This window comes from Sminthopsis crassicaudata, chromosome 2 (assembly GCF_048593235.1).
Source record: "Sminthopsis crassicaudata isolate SCR6 chromosome 2, ASM4859323v1, whole genome shotgun sequence".
Taxonomy (NCBI): domain Eukaryota; kingdom Metazoa; phylum Chordata; class Mammalia; order Dasyuromorphia; family Dasyuridae; genus Sminthopsis; species Sminthopsis crassicaudata.
In genome coordinates, this window is record NC_133618.1 from 400527798 (window position 1) to 400553414 (window position 25617).

At 38.1% G+C, this 25617-nt stretch overlaps 1 long non-coding RNA gene across 1 annotated transcript; it reads left to right on the forward strand.

Moving 5' to 3' along the window:
- The first annotated feature begins 25 nt into the window (after positions 1–25).
- Positions 26–24088, forward strand: LOC141556912 (uncharacterized). Its single transcript, XR_012486657.1, has 4 exons — positions 26–361; positions 21250–21525; positions 22814–23333; positions 23878–24088. It is a non-coding gene; the product is annotated as an uncharacterized LOC141556912 (long non-coding RNA).
- Positions 24089–25617: the final 1529 nt, after the last annotated feature.

Genomic DNA, 25617 nt, shown 5'->3' on the forward strand with positions numbered 1-25617 from the left:
CGGCGGGAGGCGGGGCTTCTCTTATGGGCGGCACCGGGCGTCGGAGGCTGCGGGCCTTGATGCGGCAGACTCAGAAACCGGGAATGAAGCGGGTGGATTCTCTGCGTGCGCAGAGGCGCCCAGAGGTACCAGGGCAGGCCGAGAGACGGACCGGGACCGGAGGAGCAGAGGCCGGAGCAGCTTGACCCGGGCCACAAAGCCAGGCAGGTACACAGAGGCAGAGACCCCTCCTCCAGCCTTCGCATCCCTCTGACAACAAAGATGCCTCCCAGCAAGCCCCCCTTCTATTTCTCTATCTGCCATTATCAAAGAGCCCCAGGGTGAAGAGGCAACCACCAATGAACTTAACGCTTCTCATAATGTAAGAGCTTAATAAATGTTAACGGACTGGCACAGCCTCGCCCCGCCATCCTGAAACACTCTTGGCCCTACCTAAATCCTTTCAAGAAGTGGCTCTGGAGAGCTTACTCCAGGACCCACTGCCATTAAGGAAAGAAATGCCCACTCTGACAAGCTCGGAGAAAGTGGCGCTGCTTCAGCCCTGCACATGCCCAGTAACGTTACTTAGTTCCTTCCGTTGTTCCAGTAAATGTGGGTTACGTTTATTAGCTGACTACTCTGTATTAAATGGGAGGAGGGAAGGGAGCGCTAAGGACCAATCCTAAGTTCGAAACCCTGAAAGCCTGTAAAGAACTAAAGGGATCTCTACCACAAAGGGATGGCTGAGTTCTCCGAAAGCCCCCACAGCTACGAATCACAGCACACCTGAACGAACTGCACGTCAGCCTTTACTGACGCAAGTGCTGCTCGTGAATTTGGGGGATGAAATAAATTAGAGGCAGGAGAACGGTCAGAGAACACAACGGCCTCTCAGCCTCCTTGTGTCATCATCATCCGCTCACAGGAAGGGATCTATCTGAAGGGAATTCGATCCCGGCCGCCACTAGCTGGTGGCTCCCATAACAAGGGAGGGCCATAAAGTTAAAAAGGAAACAGTCCCTCTTCTCAAGGAGCCTATATTCTACTGCCAGAACTAACAAATACGTAAATACAAAAAATATACAAAATAATTATGGGAGTCACGGGCAACTGAGGCTGGGGGTGGGGATGGGGGTGGGGATGGGGATGGAGCAGGACGAACCGTATGAAGGAAACCACTGAAGCAGAGTTTTAGGGGAAGCTAGAGGCTCTTCAAGGCAGAGGTGAGGTGGGAATGTAATCTAAATATGGGAGGCAGGTCCTATAAAGTGCATAGACTCGAGATGGAATGTTCCACACAAAGAATAACAAGCAGACCCATTTAGCTGGAATGTGGGTTGCAAGAATAAGTCTGGAGCCAGATTGTGAAGGATTTTATGTGGGAAAGGAATAAAACATTTCTATAACTTCTTATGTGTGCCAGGCACTGTACTAAGTAGATGTTCCCATTCTGTAGGTAAGAAAACTGAGGCAGACAGAGGTTAAAGAACTTGCCTAGAATCACACAGCTATTAAGTATTTGAGACTAAATTTGAATTCAGGTCTTCCGGTCTCCAAGTCCTGGCCTCTATTTAATGTACCATTACATTGCAGGCAGCTTGAAAAGTTTGCACTGTAGTCAAAAGGAAATATGAAACTTATTGAATGGAACATGACATAGTCAGAAAATAGCGACTTTTTCAAATATCAACATAGGTGCAGGGTGGAAGATTGGAATGGGGAGAAAAGAGGTTAGAAACAGGTGGGACAATTAAGTTATTTTAGTAGTCTGAATAAAAAGTAAAGAGGGTCTGATGTAGGTGAGATTGGAACCTTTTTTGAACAAATTCTGGGGTGACTTGCTATTTCTTTCTCCAGTTCATTTAAAAGTGACTTGCCCAGAGTTGCAGCCAGGATCAGGCCAGATTTCAACTAAAAAAAGTTGGGTCTTCTTGACTCCAGGCCCACCTACCTTGTCTCTAAGCACAAACAACAGAGAATGGTACAATCCTGTGGCAAGGATAATAAAACTCAAAATGAGCTAAGGCTGAAAGTTAATAAAGAAAGTTGAAGTTAACAAAAAAGAATATTATAGCAGTAATCAGTCATTTCCTACCTGTTAAAATATAATCAGCTTTATTTCTTTTTTGGTGATGGTATACAGTGATTGCCATGTTTATCATCTACTGATTTTTTTTTCTTGAAGAAAGTATTCAAGATATATATGCTTTGGTGCGAATATAATTATTTGGCTTCTCTCATTCTTTTTCTTACTGATCTATATTTTCTAATCTCCTTCTTGTCATCCTCAACTAGTCCCATCATTAAACTGAAGTTACCAGGTATTAAAAAGTATATGTTGACTTAATTTGGCAGGTCTTAAATTTTTCATGGAATTTCTCTACCTCTTAATTCTCTGCAACAGATATTGGCTCATAATCTTTTTGAAAATAATTATTATGAATATGACCATATAAAATGGCCATGTGTCTCATGAAATGATGTTTTCTGTTGTTTTGGGGTATTTGCTGAAATAAATTCCTCTATTTGTCTCTTGAAAAAGAAACTACCTCCTTCTATTTGGCTGTAATTTCCTTCTCTTATTTAATAATCAACTGATTTGATTTAATTCTTTTGGTAGAATGTCCATCTAGATGGAGCTGTGGTGCAATGTCCAGTGAGCCTTGAGTCAGGAAAATTTAATTCAAATCTGCTCTCTCACAATTTGGAACTATGTTCAAGAAGTTATCAAACTGTGCATACCCTTTGATCCGGCAGTGTTTCTATTGGATCTATTATCTCCCAAAGAGATCTTAAAGGAAGGAAAAGGACCCACATGTGCAAAAATATTTGTGGCAGCCCTCTTTGTAGTGGCAAGAAACTAGAAACTGAGTGGATGCCCAGCAGTTGGAGAATGCCTGAATAAGTTATGGTATATGAATGTTATGGAATATAATTGTTTCTATGAGAAATGATCAGGAGGATGATTTTAGAGAGAATCGGAGAGACTTACATGAACTGATGCTAAGTGAAATGAGCAGAACCAGGGGATCATTGTACACAGAAATATCAATATTATATGACAATCAATTCTGGTGAAGGTGACTCTTTCTAACAATGAGATGATTGATGCCAATTCCAATGATCTTATGATGAAGAGAGAGGACTGTGGGAATTGAATGTGGATTACAACATAACATTCTCATTCTTTTTGTTGTTGTTTGCTTGCATTTTGTTTTCTTACTCATTTACTTTCTTTTTTGATCTGAGTTTTCTTGTGTGGCAAGAAAATTGTATAAATATGTTTATACATATTGGATTTAACATATATTTTAACATGTTTAACATATATTGGATTGCTTGCCATATAGGGAAGGGGATGGGGGCGGAGGAGAAGGAAATCTGAAACACAAGGCTATTCAAGGGTCAATGTTGTCAAATTATCCATGCATATGTTTTGAAAATAAAAAGCTTTTAAAATTAAAAAAAATATCTGCTCTCTCAGACACTTACTAGCTATGTGACCCTATACAAGTCATTTAACCTCTGCTTGTTTTAGTAAAATGGGATAGTACTTATCTCACAGGGCTGTTATAGGACTTAAGTGAGATATTTATAAAAATTTCTCGTGTGTAATAGGCATAAAAATGCTTATTCTCCTTTTCTACTCTTCTGTGTGGTGATGGAAAACCTTTTAAATGGCTCGGAGTTGAAAATGAGTATGGATACAAAATATCAAATGGATGAATAACTCTTTTCTCTAGCCTTTTTCAAGAAAGAAGAAATGTTGTTAGTCTATAGATGGAAACAGAGGTAGAAACCAAGATAGAAGTAGCGAGCTGCCAACTCTCCCCACATGACCACTGCTATCTGATGCTACCTCTATTTCTATTTCCATTGGGCTTATTTTCAAAAACACCTCTTACATCTGTCCCCTTATTTCCACCCACACAACTACATGTCTAGTTCAATCTCTCATTACCTTTTTCCTGAATAATTGCAGCAGTTTCTTAATTGGACCCTGCCTCAACTCTCTCCATTCCAATTCTTCCTCTAAATAGTTGCCAAATTGATTTTCTTAAAACACATTTCTGTTCACATCAGTCAATAACTGATTCAACAGTCAACAGACTTGCTATATGCTAGAAGTAGTGCTAAACATTAGGGATACAAAGAGACAAAAATACAGCTACTATATTTAAGGAGCTCACATTCTACCTGTGAAGACAATATGTAAATAATTATATACATATAACATATATGAGGTGAGAGGTTGAGGAGGTCAAAAAGGATATGGTGGGATTTGGAAGGTGGAATTTGACCTGTCTTTAAGGAAACCAGGGAAGCTAAAAGGTAGAGGTGAGGAGGGCATTCAAGGAACATGAGAGAACCTTTTCAAAATAAATTCTAGTGGCTCACTAGTTTTTCTAGGATAAAATATAAATTCCTGTGTTTATCATTTAAAGCCATTCACAATATGGCCTCGACCTACCTCTCCAACCTTATCATACATTGCTCTTCTTCTTTGGCTGCACTCTATAGTCCAGTAAAATACCTTGATGTTCTTCATATATCATGTTTCATCTCCTCTCTGTGCTTTTGGCTTTGTTGGAACCCAGGCCCTCCGAACACCTGCCTCTTAGTATCTCTAGTTTCCTTCAAGATTTAGCTTAAATGTCACATTCTACGGGAGACAGTTTTTATTCCTGCCAGATACTAATGTCATTCTCAATGACCTTATATCTATTTTGTACACACACACACACACACACACACACACACACACACACACACACAGTTCAATTGAGTGGTAGGGAAATCAGGTTACAATGGGTTGAGAAATAAATGGAAGGGGAAGATGATGACATAAGCTGTCAGAGAAGACAACTTTTTTCTTGAAGTTTGGCTGTAAAAGGGGCATAGCTTAAAGATATTAGATACAAAGAAAAAATTTTTGAGTATGGAAAAGATTAGGACATGTTTAGACTGCAGGGGAATAATGGATAGTAAAGACAAATTAAAGATGGGGAAGAGGAAGAGAGTAATTAAAAAGATAAGATATCCAAAGAGATGGAATAATTCAACTTTGCACTTCTTGCTCATGGAATGATCATTAACTCAACATTATTTTTGTAATTGGGAAGGTTGAGACAATCTATTATGTCTATGGTTCCACTCAAAATTACTATGATTCAGAGTCCTAGACTGCTAGTTAAAAATCTTCATCTGGCTACACTCTGATTTCTCATATTCATCCATTTCAGACTATTCCTTTTTTCCTATCCCACCAAATCCCTACCTCTGTCCCCTCCTCCCCCTACAATTCCCTTCTGAGCTCACATTCTTTATTAACAAACTGGTTCTTCCTCTTACAATTCTTCCCATCTTATTTCACCCACAGATTCTTAATTTCCCCCATAGGACACTGCATTCCTGGTTACCCTCTCCAATAGTAGGTATATGTTTTGCTTTTTTTTTTTTTTTTCATGCACACCAACACAATGGGCCAGCAAGAGGAACATGCTTATTCTTTACTGCCACTTCCAAACTCCCTTTATATCACTGTCACTAAGTGACTTCTCTTCCTTTGGGGCATCCAGATTTATGATCCTCTGAAGTTCTTAGTGAGTGAGTATCATCTATCAATTTCCTGATTATTCTCTCATTTTTCCCTAGTTCTTTCAACATAGCTCTCAAAATTTTAAGAGCACATCAAACTGAATTTTGAGTGGGTTAAATATCAAAAAAGTCACAATGAGTCATTTTCCAGCTGAAATCACTAGGGTAGGAGCTGAGTGGGAGCAGACCATAAAGAAAATGGCTTTGGAGGTAGCACTGGGAGCTCCTGGCCACAGAGAGGATAAGGGAATTTAATATCTGGTCGGAAAGAAATTCTGGGGAGACTCTGTGCTAAGCACTAGGCATAGGACCAGCTAGCTCCAATACCAATTACTCAATTCCAGCTTCAGTACCAGGACAAAAGGAGCAATTGTGTTTGTGGAGAAGCAGGGGCCTTACCTGGATAAGAATCAGATCACAAACCAGGAAAGCAGTGTCCAGATTTCTCCCTAGATCAAGATTCATCAACATAACTATTCCGAGTCCAGTTGCCTTTATGGTGGTATTTCCATTTGCATTATTGTGGTTGATTTATGTTTTTTTTTTTCTTCTGTTTCTTACTTCACTATGCATCAATTGATTCAAGACTTTCCTGTCTCTGAATATTTCATATTCAGTTTTTTTAATGGAATAACAATGTTACATTTGTATATCACAATTTGTTCAGTCATTTCTCAGTTGATCACTATGTACTTTGTTTCTAATTACCACAAAAAGTACTACTATGAGTCTTTTGAGATAGGCATATAGATGCACTTTGACATCCTTACAGCATAGTCTCAGTTTTAGTATCACTAGACTAATAACTTAATGTTGTTTTTAAAAGGTAGTTGGGATTAAGTGATTTGCCCAGGATCATACAGCATGTAAGTGTCAAGTGTTTGAGGCTAGATTTGAACTCAGGTCCTACTGATTCCAGGGCCAGATGTTCCTATGCTGTGTTTTCCTAGGTCTGCTTCTTGGGTACCCCTGCTAACCACCCCTATTTTCCTGCCTCTTTTTGTGTGTTGGCCCCCTCTATTAGATTGTGAGCTGCTAGAGGGCTGAGAAGACTTAATTGTATCCCCAGTGTAATCACTGTACTTAGCACACAATATATGCTTAATAAATGTATATTGGATTCCTTTGGAACTCCTCCTCAATTTTATCTATTCTCACGCCTGTTTAAGTCTTTAGATGAATATTTGGTTTAACTTTACTTCACAGAGTAGAGGACTAACGAGTTTCTTAATTACCCTCAATATCTTTCTTTACATTTGTCTGTTCTCTAGTTTTGTTAGTAAAAGGCAAAACTTAAACTACTTATCACCTCTCTCTGATATTTTTATTCTTTTCTCTCCTACAAGCTCCTTTGCTTCTCCCAAGCATGTATAAATATTAGAAAAAACAAGTATAGGTGGTGGGAGGAAATTCTAGAACTACTTATCATTTGAACCTGTTTCTCCCTCAAGCTACTGTTCTATTTCTTGCATTCCTTTTTACTATAAACCTTTTTGAATTAGATGCTACCATGTACCTACATTTCTTTTCCACAAAGTTGTACAGAGAATTTTGTATTAATGAAATAACAATAATAACAGCACATTCAGCAGTTGACATTTAAATGAGGCTTTAAAGTCGATAGAATTTTATTGGCATGTTAGCTGTAGAGCACAGAAAATATGTAGGAAAAAAGTGACTACTTCCTTTTTCCGCCAATGTAATTAGATGACAAAGTTAATAATCAGTACCAGGAGAGATATTTCAAGAACCTGTGACTTTATCAGTATGAATTCTCACTCCAAACAGAGATCACAACATTTCCACAATTTAGTAGATAGTTCTTGAGAGTTCTTGTGACTGAACAATTCATTATCCTGTAGCCCACCTAATAATGAGCTTCTCTAAAGTTAGCTGAGTGGTCCTTGGACAACAGACTTGGTCTGTCGTAAGATCTATACCAGAGGTTTTTTTTTTTGTTTTTTTGTTTTTTTGTTTTGTTTTGTTTTGTTTTGTTTTGTTTTGTTTTGTTTTGTTTTGTTTGTTTGTTTGTTTTTTTTTGCTTGGTAGGACCTTTCAGAGCTTGTTTTCCACAACATACCTTTTAAGAATATGGGGGCATCTAGATGGTGTAGTGGATAGAGCACCAGTTCTGAAATCTGGAGGACCCGAGTTTAAATCCAACCTCAGCACTTTAATTCTTTCTAGCTGTGTGACATGAGTAAGCCCCTTAAGTCCAACTATGTCAGCAAAAAAAAAAAAAAAATAATAATAATAATAATAATAAAATATACTCCATCCTCCAAAAATGAAAAAAAAATCTATTGTGGTTCAAAAGCATAATGTCTGACTTTGATGTAGAACTTCCCTATATCTCTAAAAGATAACATCATCCTCACAGTTTTTTAAGGTCAACCTCAGATTCATACTTCTCAATCACCCTCTGTATCTAACCTTTTTCTAAGTTTCCATTAGGTTTCCTAGAACTCTGTCTCCTCATTCCATCCCCGCTGCTTTTAAAGACATTTTATTTTTTATATTATAAAATTGATAAATATTTTAAGTAGTAATATTTCCTAATGAAAAAAACAGAGGATTGTATATGAATCTATAAATTACTAAGACATGCAGAGAGGGTTTTTTTTTTTTTTTAAAAGTAAGTATAACTTTAACATATTTATCATGTATGGGACTACCTGACATCTAGGGGAGGGTGTGGAGGGAAGAAGGGGAAAAATTGAAACAAGTTTTGCAAGGGTCAATGTTGAAAAATTACCCATATATATGTTTTGTATATAAAAAGTATAATTAAAAAAAGAGAAAAAAAGCTGGAGCATTTTGGTTTATCAAACAATAAATTATTATAGTCATCTAAAAAAAAGTAAATATAAATGTGTGTGTATGTGTGCATATGTGAGTGTGTAGAGCTAAGATGATAGAATGGTAGTAACTGGTGAGGATGAATAAATCTCTATATAGATCAGACTGAATCCTCATAGGGAAATCCAGAAAACATCACAGTGAGTCTTCCATGCAGCCCAGCTTGGTAGAGGGAGATAGGCATAGAGATCTTCTGATCCTGGGATCAGGGTCAGTCTCATGCTGAATACTCCAGTACCTATAGAGTGGCTGTATAACAAGATCTAGCCATATACCATCACTCCATTTGTAACAGGTACAAATTGGCAATTTTATGTCCTACTATAATGCCAGAGAAACTGAGGCAAGACAGACATTGGTTTTTAATCTTTTAATGCGGAGAGTTTAGACTAGCCGACCAAATGGAACTCATGTTCAAAATCATTCAGCATAGAGTGACTGAGGCACAGCATTTATATAGGATTGTAACTAGTAAGACAAGCAGGTAACACAGAAGCAAAAAAGAATGCATTTAGGCAGATCATCAGGCAAATGTTATACAAAAAAATTATATTTCTCACAGCCTAAAGCAATAACTGGATACATACAATGATGGGAATGGGCTTAGGATGTATACAATGCCAAGAATAGACTTAAGGAGACCTTCCAGTATTCCTTCAGCACTTTTGGAGAACAATAACTGATCTTATCTATAGAAGCACCTCACAAGTGTGATGTCCAAATAAGTAGAAGAACAGAAATTGTCAAGGTCACTCTATGGTCATGCTTATCACTTTGATCTAGTATGTGAGACTAAGTTCAGGTTCTTGTGAGAAACATACAGGGTCCCTTTTTGGTTCAGCACTACTACCAATTTCTGAGTCACAAACCTAGTTTGCACAAGGGAGTGAGTGACATTCCCAGGTAGGGAATGGATGAAATACCAAGAAAGAAGGAAGTTCAGCTCAGAAGCAAATGGCAGCTGGCAGGAGCGGTGTGGCTCAGATATCAGATTTAGAGTAGAATTTCATTTCCAACATATGATCCATCCTTCAGGGAAATAACCAGAACATGAATCCCAGACCAAAGGAAAGCCTACAATTTTGCCTCTTTGAATCAACAGATTTTTCTACCTAGTGAAGAGGGGCTGAATCATCAATACTTTACTCTTGTTCAGACCCAAACTCAGGTCAGGAACTTGTAGAACTTAGAATAAGAGGCTAAGCAATCAGATTACTCTGGGAGCACTGAAAATCTGAAGCTCCTCAACCTGTCTCTAAAATCCTGGAATAATACAACATTCATTATACCAAGAAAGCAACAACAGGACCAACTCAGACCTTCCCTCTGGAAGTGCCATAGAACCTAGCCCTCACAACAAGTTCAAAGTCAGGGAACAGACTGAAAGAATGAATAAAGAAAAGGGAACTATTATGATGGCAAGAAACTCTAAAAAACAAATAAAAAAGAAATGGCTCCAAAATAAAGGCAAAGCATCAGAGGAAACTATTTGAATAAAAATTCAACTAGACTTCCTGAAAGAGATGAAGCTAGAGTTTTTAAAAAGTTTAAAAATGTTTTTATAAATTAAATGAGATTGGAGAAAAAAATGGGAGGGAATGGAATGAAAGAGAAAAAAGAACTAGAAAGGGAATTAATAGCATGACACATATAATTCAAAGTCTTACAGTAAGTTCCCTGAAAATTAGAATGGAACAAATAGAAGCCAATGGCTGCATGAGGCAGTAAGAACTATTGAAGTCAAAAGACTAGGGGAAAAATAGAAGAAAATCTAAAGCAGCCTATAGCAAAGAAAACAAAACAGACCTAAAATACAGATCAAGGAGGAAAAATAATTAAGAATCATTATTGTAAGGGCCCTTTAAATGGGCGGACACGGTGCATCTGGAGATTGAGGCCCAGAAGTAATTTCTGTGGATATTAGGACTGCCCTTGGGTGGGATCTTGGCCATGATGAGATAGCTTCGGAATGGGTGACTCTCTCGCTGATTGGCTGTGTGTGTGACCTCACAGGCCCTTTATAAGCCCACTGTAGGCAGCTGGCGCTCTTTTTAACCTGGCGCTCTTCACCCTGGCTCCCTAGCCTGGGTGGCCAAGCCGAGATGGGTAGCCAAAAGAGGTAAGGATTTTGGTAGTGAACACGTGGGTCTTCTGACCAGGTGTTCACTCGGGAACCAACAAGTCAGGGCATCAGTCAGGGCATTATGTGAGTAGGTATAATAAAGGCTTTTAAGATTACATGTGGCTGTTCTTGAGTGCGCTACCGGTTATTAAGCTATAGATTCAAGAGATTGTGGCCAGAGACTTTTGAAGGCCTCAGAGGAGGCGAGCCGGGTAGAGTTGACACTGCAAAGGACAGTGGTCAGAGGTATTCTGTTGGGTCTAGGACAGACTAGTAATTTTAACTGCCAGGAGGGCACATTACACATTACACTATTTGAAAACCATGAACAAAAATTAGTCTAGAAATCATGTTTCAAGAAATCTTAAAAACTGCTCAGATCTCTTAGAACTAAGGGTAAAGTGGAAATAGAAAGAATCCATTTATCACCTGAAAGAAACCCCCCAAAACTTAAAGGAATATCATAACCAAAATTGAGTTTTAAGATAAGAGAAAAAAATTGCAAGCAGCCAGAAAGAAAGAATTATCATACTGAGAAGCCACAATCAAGATCAGAAAAGGTTTAGTGGCTGACCTACAAAGAAGCAGAGAACTTGGAATAAAATATTCTAGAAGGAAAAGGATCTAGGCTCACAATCAAGAATAATTTCTACAAAAAAACTGAATATTATACTCTGGGGGAAAAATGAATCTTTAATGGGATAGAGGACTTCCAAACATTTCTGATAAAAAGCAAAGCTGTGTAGAAACTTTGAAATTCAAATACAGGAGTGAAAAGAAAGAAAATTCAAAATATGGGCAGATGATACTATCTCCTGATTCTCTCTATATATAAATAGCCTTTCCTTGTCATTTAGCTGGATCCTCATCTAGATCATGCCCTCTAAACATAGATTCTCAGAGTTCTATACCAGTCCCTTTCCCTTTCTTGGTGATCACATCAGCTCCCATGAATTTAATTATTATGATTATTTTATTAGTAGTAATTACTTAAATGTTATGCTGATGACTCAAATCTTTCTTACCCTAAACTTTTCTGCTTACCTCCAATATCACATCTCCAACTATCTTTCACATATCTCAAAATAGTTATCCCATAGACATCTTCCCACCCCCCCCCCCAGGCTGGGGTTAAGTGACTTGCCCAGGGTCACATAGCTAGGAAGTGTTAAGTGTCTGAGACCAGATTTGAACTCCGGTCCTCCTGAATTCAAGGCTGGTGCTCTATCCACTGCGCCACCTAGCCACCCCCATCCCGTAGACTTAAACAAAACATATTCAAAATAAAATTCATTATTGTTATTACTTAAATCAAACTCATCATCTTTCCCTCTAAAACCCTGCCAATCCCCCAATCCATATTTTGATTATAGTAGAGGGCAACACCATCTTCCCAGTTCCTGACTCATAAACTAGGAGTCAGTCTTGTCTCACATCCAATCCACTTCTTCATAGTCAAGCTTTTATTGAAGTACAATTAGAGAAATTTATCTCACATAATCAGTGTACAAATAGACTTCTGCACAAACAAGGAGTGGGGGTGGGGGAGAGTGGCTGACACTTGAACTTCCTCTAATCTGAAATGGTCAAAAGAAGGAAGACCCCCCCACACACACACACACATAAAGTTGGGTTCAAAAATACATTTCATTCAACTGGGCAATAGGAAAGAAAGGGTAGAAGAAAGTAAGAGAAATTTTAGGGAGAATAGATTAAGGGAGGGATTCGTTTTAAGCAAAACAAAATTTAAGGATGCACAAAAATATTTATAGCTCTTTGAGATTAAAGTAGGGGGAATCTGAAGGGGTGTCTATAAATTAAAAAACTGAACAAGCTTAGGTATGTAAATGTAATGGAATACTACTGTACTGATCTTGTATCAGCTTGATGACCACCATGATTCCAGAGGACTAATGATGAAACAGGCTTTCCACCTCATGACAGAGGTGAAGAATTCAGAATGAAGAATGGGCAAATATTTTTTTTTTGGACATGGTTAATGGTGAAATTTGTTTTGATTAAATATATAAGCCTGTAATGGCTTTGTTTTTCTTTTGTCTCAGTCTCTGGTGGAGAAGGATGGGACAAGAAAGTGAGAAGGCAAATTTTGGCTTATTAAAGCAAATACAATTTTTTTTAAAGCAAAAGAAAAAAAATAAAACATATGTAGCACTTTTTCTAGGCTGCTTCCCCAACTTCCACTTACAGTGGTAAGCAGGATTCCTAGAAGACATATGTTTACTACTCCCTCAGGGTTCTCAGCATAAACCTGATGGTCTAGGCCTTTCTAGTATGGTTAAGGACCTAATGGTGTGCTCCCCATTCATTATCAGCCACAGTTAAATGGCTCTTAGAAAAAGTAATAAGTAATTTAATAGATAAAAACAAGTTGTTACAGAAATATAAAGCCCAAACTAGGGGCATATTCTTCTCTGCACATATGAGGTTTCTGAGGAGAGTGGAATCAAACTTAAAGAGGATTTAGAATCAAAGAGTAAAATCACAGCTTGTGGCTACTAGAAAGTCTTTTTTCTTCTCTCATGGAATCTTCATGAAGTTTTTTTTTAGGTGTGGTTTTCTGCTCTGAGCTCTGGGGTTAATGTCCTTGTAGAATCCTGATACTATCTTTACTTAGTATATCTAGTTTGTTTTCAGTGTGTCTCCTGATGTACTCACTACTTCTCCAAGGATTATACAACTGGCTATGGTGGATATTTCTACAAACTCTAGATTTTTTAGATTGCCTCATATTATGTAGAAAAAATTGAGGTCATTCACTATAATTTCCTTCTTTTCTGTTCCTCCTCATCATCATTTTTATTTAAATACCTTCAGTCATGGCCTTTTCTACTCTTCCATAAAGTGGCCTTACTCTATACCAAGAATGAACATTATGATAAATAGTAATCCTATTCTATCCCATCTCTTCCAACATATCCCCACTCTTTATTTTCAATCTCGCATGTCTATTGGTTCATTCCCTACTGCCTATAAATATGCCCATCTTTCCCTCATTATGAAAAAAGAAAGTCACTTGATCTATCCATTCCTGCTAACTACTGTCCTTTTTTTCTTCTGCACTTCACAGCTAAACTCCTTAAAAATCCATCTACAATAAGTGCCTCCACTTTCTCTACTCTCACTTATTTCTGTACCATCTAGTTTAGGACCATAATATTCCAGTAAAACTGCTTTCTGCAAAGTTACTTATGTATTTATTTGCTAAGTTTATCTCTTCTTCTCCCTAGTTTCCTACACTGTCAATAACTCCTCTTTCATACTCTATTCTAAGTTTTCATGACAGACATGACTCTCTTCTGGGTCTCCTCCTACTTATCTGATTGCTCTTTTTACTAGATTCTCTTCCATTTTATTGATTTATTATTCCAACCTTTATAAGTTTACAAAGTGATCAATGTGGTTGATAAGCAAAGACAATACTATTCCCTTCCTTTCTCCTTTTTCTCCCTCTTCATATCCCTCACCTATCATTACAGAATAACACTTTCTCAGGAATATTTCACCCTTGTATTCAACCACCATTGTTGGAATTTTCTATGGCAAATGTGCTGATTGTGTTATTTTATAGGCCCAGAGATATATCTGATTTTTTTCATACACTCATAATATACTTTTGCATGATAATACCTACACTCATCCTATTACCCAAAGTCCTTATGTGTTAGGATTACTAAGTGAGAACTCGGGTTGTCTGGATAGTGACGAGGTGAGAATTCAGGTTGGACAATTACAAGGTGAGAACTCAGGTTGACTTGATAGAGGGGGCAAGCTCATTGGCTGGGGTGGTTCTTCCCAGAAGCCCTTGCATTATCCCACGCCCATTCTCTGGGAGGATAAAAGAGACAGCACTGGGCGCAGAGAGCAGATCGGCCTGGAGAAGGATAAGAGCTGGAGGAGATTCAGAGCCAGGATTCAAGAAGAAAGACTCTGAATTGCATCAGGCTTGACGGGGCTCTCTGCAGGAAGGGAAGTCACTTCTTTGGACAAGAGTTAACAGCAACTGCCTGGAGACAACGGTTCGTTACAGGAAGAAGTATCTGTCTGAGAGATTTGAGTAGTAGACACAGCAGATCTCTTCCCAGAGAGCGATCCAGCAGCTTCTGGAGACGACAGCTCGCTACAATTGGCGCCCAACGTGGGGCAAGGACTTTTGCTTATCCTGACAAGAGGAGCTAGACCAGACCTTCGCAATTTGGCGCCTGAACAGGGACAGACACGGTCCTGATTCCAGTGGAAAAGCCTCCCATCCAGACCTCAGTCTCTCTAACCCAGAACCGTGAGTAACGAGGAAACTTTGTTAAAGATTAAGTGAGCGTGCTAATAGATAAATAAGGAACTTAACTTAAGGGCTAAACCAGCAATCTCTTATAGTGAAATGGGGCAAACACCTTCTGTTCAAGGAAAATGTTTAGAGAGCATCATCAAGGTTATGAAAAGCCAAGGATTGATTATAATTTTAGAGGAGATTACTGAACTTTTAAGAACTGTGAAGGTCATATGTCCTTCTTTTTCTCTGGAAGAAGAATTGGATCCAGATGAGTGGAAATTAGTAGGAGAGCAATTAGGTGAACACTACAATTGTCTTTGTGACATTTTACCCTTTGGTTCCAGACCAAACTCAGTTTCCAAAGATACAATTCATACTTACAATTTAATCCAAATGGCTTTAAAAAATGTTATTCTAAAGGAAGAGATGAAGGAGCAAAATGGGGAAGTGTCAACTAAACTAGGTGAAAAGGATGAATCAGATAACAATGAAGTTAAGTACAATTCTGAGCAACAGCAACAGGAGCACCTCCCATCTCCTCCCTCAATTAACCCTTCATGGGTGGAGCAAGAAGGAGGAGAGGAAGAGGCAGAAACACAAACAGAATTGCCTGTGAAGCAGCCTAAGCCTATGACAAGATTAGAAAAAGCATTGGTTAAAGCTAAGAGAGAAGGACAGGATATAAGTGATTTTATACATGCATATCCTGTGATTGAAAATACTGACTCTGTAGGTAAAAAAAGGAGAAGATATGCACCTTTAGATTTGAATACAATTAAGGATTTGAAAAAAGGTTGTACCCTTTATGGGGCTACATCAGCTTATGTCAAAATGTTACTAGATGGTTTGTCTTATGAAGTCCTAACCCCGAATGATTGGAAATCCATAGCAAGGATATGCCTGGAACCTGGAGAAAATTTATTATGGCTTGCGGAATTTCATGAATTATGTAAAATTCAAGTCAGATGCAATTTGGAAATAGGAGTTAACACACAATTCACTTTTGAGCACTTGGCTGGTGAAGGTCGGTATGGAGAGAATTCAGAACAGACTGATTATACCATGACAATATATGAACAAATTGCTAAGGCTGCAATAAAAGCTTGGGGTATCCTTCCTGGACAGAAAGATCGCGGAGAGGCTTTCACTAAAATACAGCAAGGCCCCAATGAACCTTTTGCAGATTTTGTGGGACGTTTGCAAACTGCTGTCAAAAGAACTATTGGAGAAAATTCAGCTACAGAAATAATGACCAGACATCTGGCTAAGGAAAATGCCAATGAGATTTGCAAAAGAATTATATGGGGATTAGACAAAGATACTCCTTTAGAGGAGATCATAAGACGCTGTGCTACAGTGGGAACAAATGCTTTTTACACCCGGACAATGATGAATGTGGAAAGACAGGGTCCCTCCTGGCAAGGGCCTTCTAGAGAAACTCGGCAATGTTTTCAATGTGGAAAAATTGGGCATCTAAGAGCTCAGTGTAGGTATGGAGATACAGTGAGAAGACAGGGTGAAAGAAGACCTAAAACCCCATGTCCAAAATGCAACAGAGGACTCCATTGGGCATCAGAGTGTAGAATAATTCAGGGAAATGGGATGAGGGGCCCAGGTCCAGGGCCCCAGGCAAAAAAGACTTGGGGCATGATGGCAGCTGATGTTACACCCAAAGAACCTTTAGAAGGCCAGGACTCTGATTTGATCAACCAGCAGAAAAGCAATCACATGGCAGAAAGGGATTACCTGATAAGTCAGTCAAAAGGCAATCAGATTGCAAAAATGGATTACACTTGGGGAGAATACAGGCCTTTTAAACCAACAGGGCTGTGTCCAGTGCAAACAACTCCAATGTAATTGCCAGATGATGAGAAGAGATTTAGAAAGTGGTAAATAGAATGTAATAAGATAGGTTAACTGCCTGGGAGAGAGGGTTTGCTTGTATTTCTTCAGCAGGAGAAGGAATCAGATGGGTGCCAACAAGTCATATTCGCCTTGTCCATCAGAGAGAGACAGAAAAAGAGAAAGACCTCAAAATAAAGGAGAAGATCTAAGAAACATCTGACACTGAAAGAGCATGGATAATAAGAAGACTGTTAAAGAACTTTAAAAACCAGCAGGAATCATTGGACTTCCTCACACAAGATGAGACTAATGGACAATGGACTTATGGACATTTATAAATTTTCAATTTATGATTATGTTATATACTTCTAGCATGTGTTATGTTACTATGTTACTATGTGCTTATGTAATTTATGTAATTATCTGTAATACTTCCCATATTGATGGATTTATGTTTCAAGGTCATGACTGTCCTATGTTCTAAATCAAAAGAAAGGGGGAGATGTTAGGATTACTAAGTGAGAACTCGGGTTGTCTGGATAGTGACGAGGTGAGAATTCAGGTTGGACAATTACAAGGTGAGAACTCAGGTTGACTTGATAGAGGGGGCAAGCTCATTGGCTGGGGTGGTTCTTCCCAGAAGCCCTTGCATTATCCCACGCCCATTCTCTGGGAGGATAAAAGAGACAGCACTGGGCGCAGAGAGCAGATCGGCCTGGAGAAGGATAAGAGCTGGAGGAGATTCAGAGCCAGGATTCAAGAAGAAAGACTCTGAATTGCATCAGGCTTGACGGGGCTCTCTGCAGGAAGGGAAGTCACTTCTTTGGACAAGAGTTAACAGCAACTGCCTGGAGACAACGGTTCGTTACAGGAAGAAGTATCTGTCTGAGAGATTTGAGTAGTAGACACAGCAGATCTCTTCCCAGAGAGCGATCCAGCAGCTTCTGGAGACGACAGCTCGCTACACTTATGATCTTTTCAAATTAATTAAGAAATCATTCATACCTAATTTCCTTTAGATTGATTCAAAATTATATGGGCCCTTTGTGAATAATTGAGGTAATGCCCCTAAATCATTACATATATGTAATGTATAATGTACATAAATGGATCTCTTTCTTCTTTCTTGTTCTCATTCTTCTCAATATCATGAATCCCTATTATTCCCATAATTCAAAATTGTGGGTTATAACCCCATAGTTGAATGTGGGGGCCATGAAAAATCTGGCAACAGTAAACGGCTTCTGAATGCAATGACCAGAAACTTTTAAAATAAAATAAATAATGAATCTGAGGTGTTTCTGGAAGTGTCTGACCACACAACTTTACTACAGCCTTGGTTCTGAACTCACAACATGCTTTGCACTGTGCATGCATGAAAATTGCTAGAAAAACCTCAGCTCAGATCAGAGACAGGATCTTGGAAAAATTTCTTAGGCAAAAAGGGGTTGCAAATGGAAAAACTTTAAAAAGCCTTCCCATAAAGTTTCCCTTTTCCCCATAATAAAGTATCTCCTTTGTAACAAATAAATGTCAAACAAAACAAATTCACCCATTTGTTGTTTCTGAGAATGTATATTTAATAATAATGTGCCATAAAAAATGATAAATACCGAGAAACTTGGAAAGATTTAGATAAATTTATATAAAGTAAGCAGAGCTACACACATACACAAGGATTACAATGACGTAAACAGAAACAAGAGTCACACGTGAATGTTGAAAATTTACAGAGAATAAGCATGACTCAAAAAAAGATTTATGAGAAGACACTTTCAATTTATCCCTTTGCAGAGATAGGAGGTACATAGGTATAATACATTGTACATGTTCTTCCATTTAAAAAATGTGTTAATTAGTTTTGTTGATTTTTTTTCCCTTTTTTTCTTTTAGAAATATTATATGTACAGTATATAGGATGAATCTCTGGGAGAGGGGAAAAGCATTGGGAAAATTCTTTTTATGTAAAAACTGAAAGATATCAACAAAATTTATTTAAGAAAAAAAAAAAAAGAGGAGATACATGTAGATCATGGATTTAAAGTTAGAAAGTACCAGTAGTCCAATGTTCTAATTCTATAGAGGAGGAAATTTGAGATCCACAGAGTCTAAATGGTTTGCCCAAGATCTCACCTTTGATACTTTACTAGCTACACAAGCATCAATAAAATGATGTTAGAATAGGTGGCCTTAGCAGTGTCCTCAAACTTTTTAAACAGGGGGCCAGTAGTTCACTGTCCTTCAGACTGTGGGAGGGCCAGACTATAGTAAAAAAAAAAAACTCACACTGTCTCCGCCCCTCAGCCCATTTGCCATAAATATGTGGCTGCATAAATGTCCTCAGCAGGCCGCATCTGGCCCTTGGGCCGTAGTTTGAGAACCCCTGCTAAAGGTTCTTTTCCAGCTCTAAATCTAGGATCTTGAGATCTATTTTTATATCTATAATCCGACTGGATCCTTAGAACAATCTTATGAAGGAGTCAGAACTAACATCGTTATTATTCTGTTTTAATTCTTCTGTTCGAAAATCATTTCTGAAGGGAACATTATATTGTGCAAAGATTATGAGACTAGAAGTTAGAAAATTCCTTGGTTCAAGCTCAGGCTTGGCCACTTACTATTTGGCCTGGGGGAGATCACTTCCTTTTTCTGATTTTTAGTTGTCACTTGTGAAACAGAAAAATAAAGTAAAATGAAATAATAAAATGAAGCAATTAGATAGCATAGTGAATAGAATGCTGGGCCTAGGGTCAGGAAAATCTGGGTTCAAAGTTAGCCAAAGACTTATGTGACCCTGTGCATGTAATCTCAGTTTTCTCATCTGCAAAGTAAGGATAATAATAACGCGCGCCCACACATACACACACACACACACACACACACACACACACACACACCTCTTGTGAGCATCAAATATGAGTTGACCTGGAATAGCAAACAGAGACCTTTTTGAGTAATCTAAGAAGAGTTGATGCCATAGTTATCTGAGTTTCTTTTAGGGCTGTAGAACCCAGATGAAAGTAGTAGAAATTTAAATAAGCCAGTCACCTAGTGCTGTGAAAGTAGCAAAAAGCTACAGGACTAATAGCTAAAGCTTCATTATATTTGCTTGAGCTGCTCAAAAGCTGGAGACAAATACTATCTGCAAGAGGAAAACTAAAATGTAGAATTAGGATACAAGTGTCCTTTTGTGTCCTTTATTATGCAAATAAAAATGGTCTATTTTGAATTCTGATGAATCTGATTGTTATAGGGAACATTAATGGTAACATGTGAGGAAAATCCAAATATGTAAGTTCCCCAAGTGGGGCAAAAAGTCAGAGCTCCCCCAAAAATAACCATGTCCTTTATTCCAGGAAGGCACCTCTAACACAAAAAGTTGCATAAATGTGTAATATTATTTACTATTAGGCAAGTGTTAATCACTGCAATTTTGGCTAGGCTTGGGATTCAAGTTCTTTTTAACTTTAAAACTTTTGTATGTCAAAGATATTTCTCTAATATGAATTTAAAAAGAACATCTTTATCAAGGGCTTTAAAGTTTAGAAAGTACTTTCTTCACAACAAATGCGTGGTGTAATTATCATTCCTATTTTATAGAATAAGAAGCTTAAAGGGAAAAAATTGTTGAGCAATTATGAACATAAACAAGCAAGATGATGTTCATTTAAAATTGGGGAAAAACAATATATATAAGAGAGCTAGAAAGTAGAGAAGAGGAAGGGAAAAGATGGGGGGCAAGATGGAAGACAAGGAGAAAAAATTCAGGGAGTAAGTTAAAGTGTGAGTGAAACATGTCTGAGACACTTCCTACTGTAAAAGTGTTGTGTTGATTGAATAATTCAATTGAGTCACTGCTTAAAATAAGTGACAAAATGTCTTCATATCTTACTAAGGTTAACAAGAAGTCTCAATTAATATCAATCATGGACTTTTGTTTCAACCAAAAAGTTAATCATGGACTTTAGACTACAAGTCCAAATCCTAGGAACTAGAAAAACACTGCATAGGAATCAAATTTGAATTAACTAAGGAAATTTGGTCATGTCCTAGGGGTTGCTTATCAAGCTAATTTAGAACAGAGATCATTCTGGGAACTGAAGCAAGTGTAGCATTCTAGCACTCCCATCATCCCTCCAGAGGAAATGTATGCTAAAGAAGAAGGTTTGATCCAAGTCTCTACTTTTTTTTAACTACCTCCCCTTTGGCCAAAGGAAAACCTTTCTAGCTTTGAAGGGCCTAGAGAATGTTGAATCTTCTCATGGTGTCCTAATGACATCACCAGATCAGTCAAAAGACATTTTCTGCATTTATTAAGAGCCAAGGACACGATTCAGACAAGGACACCGAAACTACATTATGCCTTAGGAATACTTCTTGAACTCCCCATAAAGAGAAGAAGACTCTAATTGCCTGTTAGGTTCTTACTAAGTGCTAAGTCAGTACTTAACAATTCTCTAGTTCTGGTCTTTACTAGGAGTTCAACCCCTTTGAATTTCTGGGGAAGAGCTTGCAGACTTAGGAGGAGCAAGTGAAATTATTCTTTAATTCTTCCCAGAAGCCCTTGCATTATCCCATGCCCATTCTCTGGGAGGATAAAAGAGGGCAGCTCTGGAGGAGAAGTGAGTCTCTGCTGTAGACCAGACTTGAGGCAGCTCTCTGCAGGAAGGGAAATAACTTCTCTGGACCAGAGTTAACAGCAACTGTCTGGAGACAACGGTTCTCTACAGGAAGAAGAATCTGTCTGAGAGATTTGAGTTGACACAGCAGATCTCCTCCCAGAGAGCGATTGGTAGCTTCTGGAGACAACAGCACATTACAATTGCCTGCAATGGTAAGTTGCTTTTTTGCTGTATATACTCTCTAAACTCAAGATTATGTTCCTCTAGCCTTTGCATATACTTTTGGGAGAGAGCATCACAAAGAATTGTTCTCACCATCTTAATGCTTTTAAAAAGCTGTTTAAATTTAATTAATTAAACTGATAATCTTGTCAGGGAGCACAATAGAATGATGGCTTATGTGAACAGTATTAGAAAGACATACTCACACTCAAATCAGGGTATCCCTAGGATCATAAAGAAGAGAGAGAGAGCCAGCCTAGCTCTAGGAACCCAATATACTATTTACTTTTAGAGACTAAGTCCAGTCTTGCTATATAAAATGGTGGTCCAGAATAGGAGTTCACTAATCAGGAAAGCAGTTTTTCTACCTTGCCTGCAAGGTGGCAGACAAGAAGTCCTGAGATCACTCTAAGCATGAGCTAAGCATGAGAGCAGCGATGTATGGTTGAGATCCTTTCTAACATGGTGCTTCTGGAAAGGGAACAGAATGTGCTGGTAAATGTTTAACAACTGATATACTTAAGTTTAATTTGCATTATTAATATTCTCTCCATCATTTTCAAGCCCTGATTTGTGAAAAATTTAACAATGTGTTTGTACGTCTGCCTGTTCAGGCTGACTGTAGTATAGCTCTGAAAATGAGAATCACCAATCAAGAGAATGGTGTCAGGATGAAGATTTTCCACCAGTCCAGAAGTGTGACCAAGTATGAGAGGAGGAAACAAAGATTAAATGAGTTGCCAAGAGTGCCTAAGGAAGGGTTGAACTGCCACTTGAACTTTTTCTTGTGTCCTGAATTCCATGAACAATTTGAAGAAAAGTTTCTTTTTAGAATAATGTTTTAAATACATAAAATAGGATTACAAAGAAAACCAATTATAAATACAATTATCAAAATATTAACAAAAAAAAGTTTATCAACTCCATGTTAAGAACTCCTGCTACATACTATGCTAGGAAGCAAGAGGTAAGAGCAGAACTCATGGTTATGTGAGAAGAGCAGGATTCTTGCTGAGATGGGTAGAAAAGTAGAAAGATTTCAGCAACAGGCAGGAGACCTGTTGTCATAGAGATGGCTAGATGCCAAGGAACAAATGCTCTGCCAGGACTTTACAAGGAAAAATTGCTTGTGTATGAAGTGTCTGGTTTACAAGAACAAAGACACTTGTTTCTGGGTTGAGGAGAGAACAGGAGTGTTGGTAACAAGTGCATCTGGAGATGAGTGGAAACAAGTCTGATTTTGTTTTTAAATCTAATTTTTTTTTTTTCCTTTTTCAGTAAAAGAAGAATGGGACTACTTTTGAACTGCGGACTTTTCTGAAAATGCACATTTGCTTTGGGATGGAAAGCACTATCTTATGATCCAGAAAACTATTCTAACAGGAGAAATAACTGTCCACATGTCAATAGCCCTTATGATGAATTGTAAAATAAGTCATCTCTAAGTATTAGAATTTTCCTTTTATAGATAAGGAAACAGGCTGCTGAGTTATTAATTGGTTCAAGTAAGCAGTTTAATAATTGGTCTTGAAAGGTTGAATAAATCATTAAATATATGCTAACTAGGAGGTTTCTTTAGGGGAGTTCTGCCCCAAACAACAAATATGAATGACTTAGATATGGAGTCAGAAAGATTTGGGTTTGAATACTGTCTTTGATCTTGGGCAAGTCAGGGAATCTCTCAGAGCCTGTTACTTCATCTGTAAAATGGAAATAATACCCATAGTAGCAACTTCATACAATTGTTGCGAGGGGATAAATGCATTAAAATTCGCAATGTATTATAAAGCATCTACAAGTATTTTTTTTTTTTAATTTTTTATTTTATTTTATAATTATAACATTTTTTGACAGTACATATGCATGGGTAATTTTTTACATTATCCCTTGCACTTACTTCTATTCAGATTTTTTCCCTTCCTCCCCCAACCCCCTCCCCCAGATGGCAAGCAGTCTTATATATGTTAAATATATTACAGTATAATTTAGATACAATATATGTGTGTAGAACCGAATTTTTTGTTGCACAGGAAGAATTGGATTCAGAAGGTAAAAATAACAGTTTACATTCATTTCCCAGTGTTCCTTTTCTGGATGTAGCTGGTTCTGTCCATCATTAATCAATTGGAATTGGATTAGTTCTTCTCTATGTTGAAGAAATCCACTTCCATCAGCATACATCCTCGTACAGTATCATTGTTGAAGTGTATAATGATCTTCTGGTTCTGCTCGTTTCACTCAGCATCAGTTGATGTAAGTCTCTCCAAGCCTCTCTGTATTTCTCCTGTTGGTCATTTCTTATAGAACAATAATATTCCATAACATTCATAAGCATCTACAAGTATTAAAGCAATACAAAAATATCAGATGTTATTAAGTCAACATGTGAATTGTTCAAACTAATGTTTAAAATAATACTTATGTCACACACATTCTCTTTCCATTTTTTTATTATTCATTTGCTTAGTCATTTCTTTATCGTGCTACCTTTCATTTGTATAGTACTTTATTTTTCTCAGATAACTTTCAAATACAGTTTTTTGCACAATGGGATTCCTTCTTAGGTGTGGACTATGGTTCTTTGGGGTGAAATGCATGATTTCTAAAGTCTCTTCTAACTTCAAGATTGGATGACACTGAATGTTATTTCATTAAAATCTTGTGAAACAGGCAAGGCATCTATCTGTTCCTCCATCTTACAGACTTGTCTAAGTCAACACAGCTCCTGACAGAGCCAGGGCTAACTCTAGGTATCCCGAACGCCACTTCAGTTACCTAACTCATAGGGCTGTTCTGAAGAAGTCACTTGGCAAACTATTATTAATGCTCAGACTTTTTTCCATTACATTCAATGGTGTATAGGTAGAGGGGACAGATAGGTTTGTCACCTTAGCTTAGTAGTGTTCTAAGGAGATGCTTAGGAAATAGGAAATAATCATTTTAATAGTCTTATAGATTATTGAGCTAGCAGAAAACTTAAAAGTTATCATTTAGCCTAAACCCTTCCTTTTGCAAATGAGGAGAGTGACCTGCCCAAAATCTCAAAACTGGAACTTAAGCCCAGGTACTTTTGCATGTGGGTTTCTTTTGGGTTCTTGTCTTTTGTGCTTTTTGGACACGAAGTCTGAGCCTCTAAATTTATAAGCAGCTAACAGCTGGTGATATGGTGGGGACGTGCTCCAGTTCATGTATAAATAGAATGCAGCTAGGATAGTAATACAGAAGATGGCTTAATGCCATCTCAAGGCCTGTAAAGCTTAGGAAGAAAGAAGGCAGACCAGAAGGCTGCTTGAAAGGGTGGCAGTTCTTTCTGGGAGGGCATGTAAAGGGAAAGTGCTGTTCTCACTGTCCTCTTTCATCATTCTATTTATTTACTGGTATGTAGAACCCGGTGACAGATTCCATGGGAAACACCGGAGGAGGTAGGGGAGGTTCTCACATTATTTCCTTCTTCACCTATGCCTCTCTTCTCAGTATTCTGGGAATGGCCCCCAGGCCACAATTTCTCAGGACCTTGAAAGGTTGTGGCTGCTACCATGAAGAATCTCAGTCAGCCTCACATACCATTCATGTTTAGGTAGGTTCATAGACCTAGTAAATGTAGCAGTGGGACTCCCAGAAAAGCTTCTTTACTTTTAAAGCATTGAGTTCACACTTTCTCAAAAAAACAAAGCTTACAAACCTCTGTGTGTACTCTTGCTAGTTAGAGTGTTTAATATTTAAATTTATTTTAATTTAATTTAGTATTAATTCAAAGTAAAAGCATTTAATGAAATAAAATAGCAAGAATAGATCATTTCCCCACAAATCTGGGGGAACATTTTCTCCCACAAATATAAACACAATCAAAAGAAAGGTAGGTAACACTCTTCCTCAACTGGAAGGTAGAACACGTGAATAGGGTTCACACTCACAGAGAACAAGCACAGCTACCAGGATGCATGTGAAGGGTTATGCAGACTGGAAATACGCGTTGCTACTGCATAGTCCTGTGCTGGGTGACCCCTAGCTCTGAGACAAGGCTCCAGGACTTTCTGGGCCTGCTCCCTGCTCGTATCGCGGCGTGCAGTCTTGGACAGGTA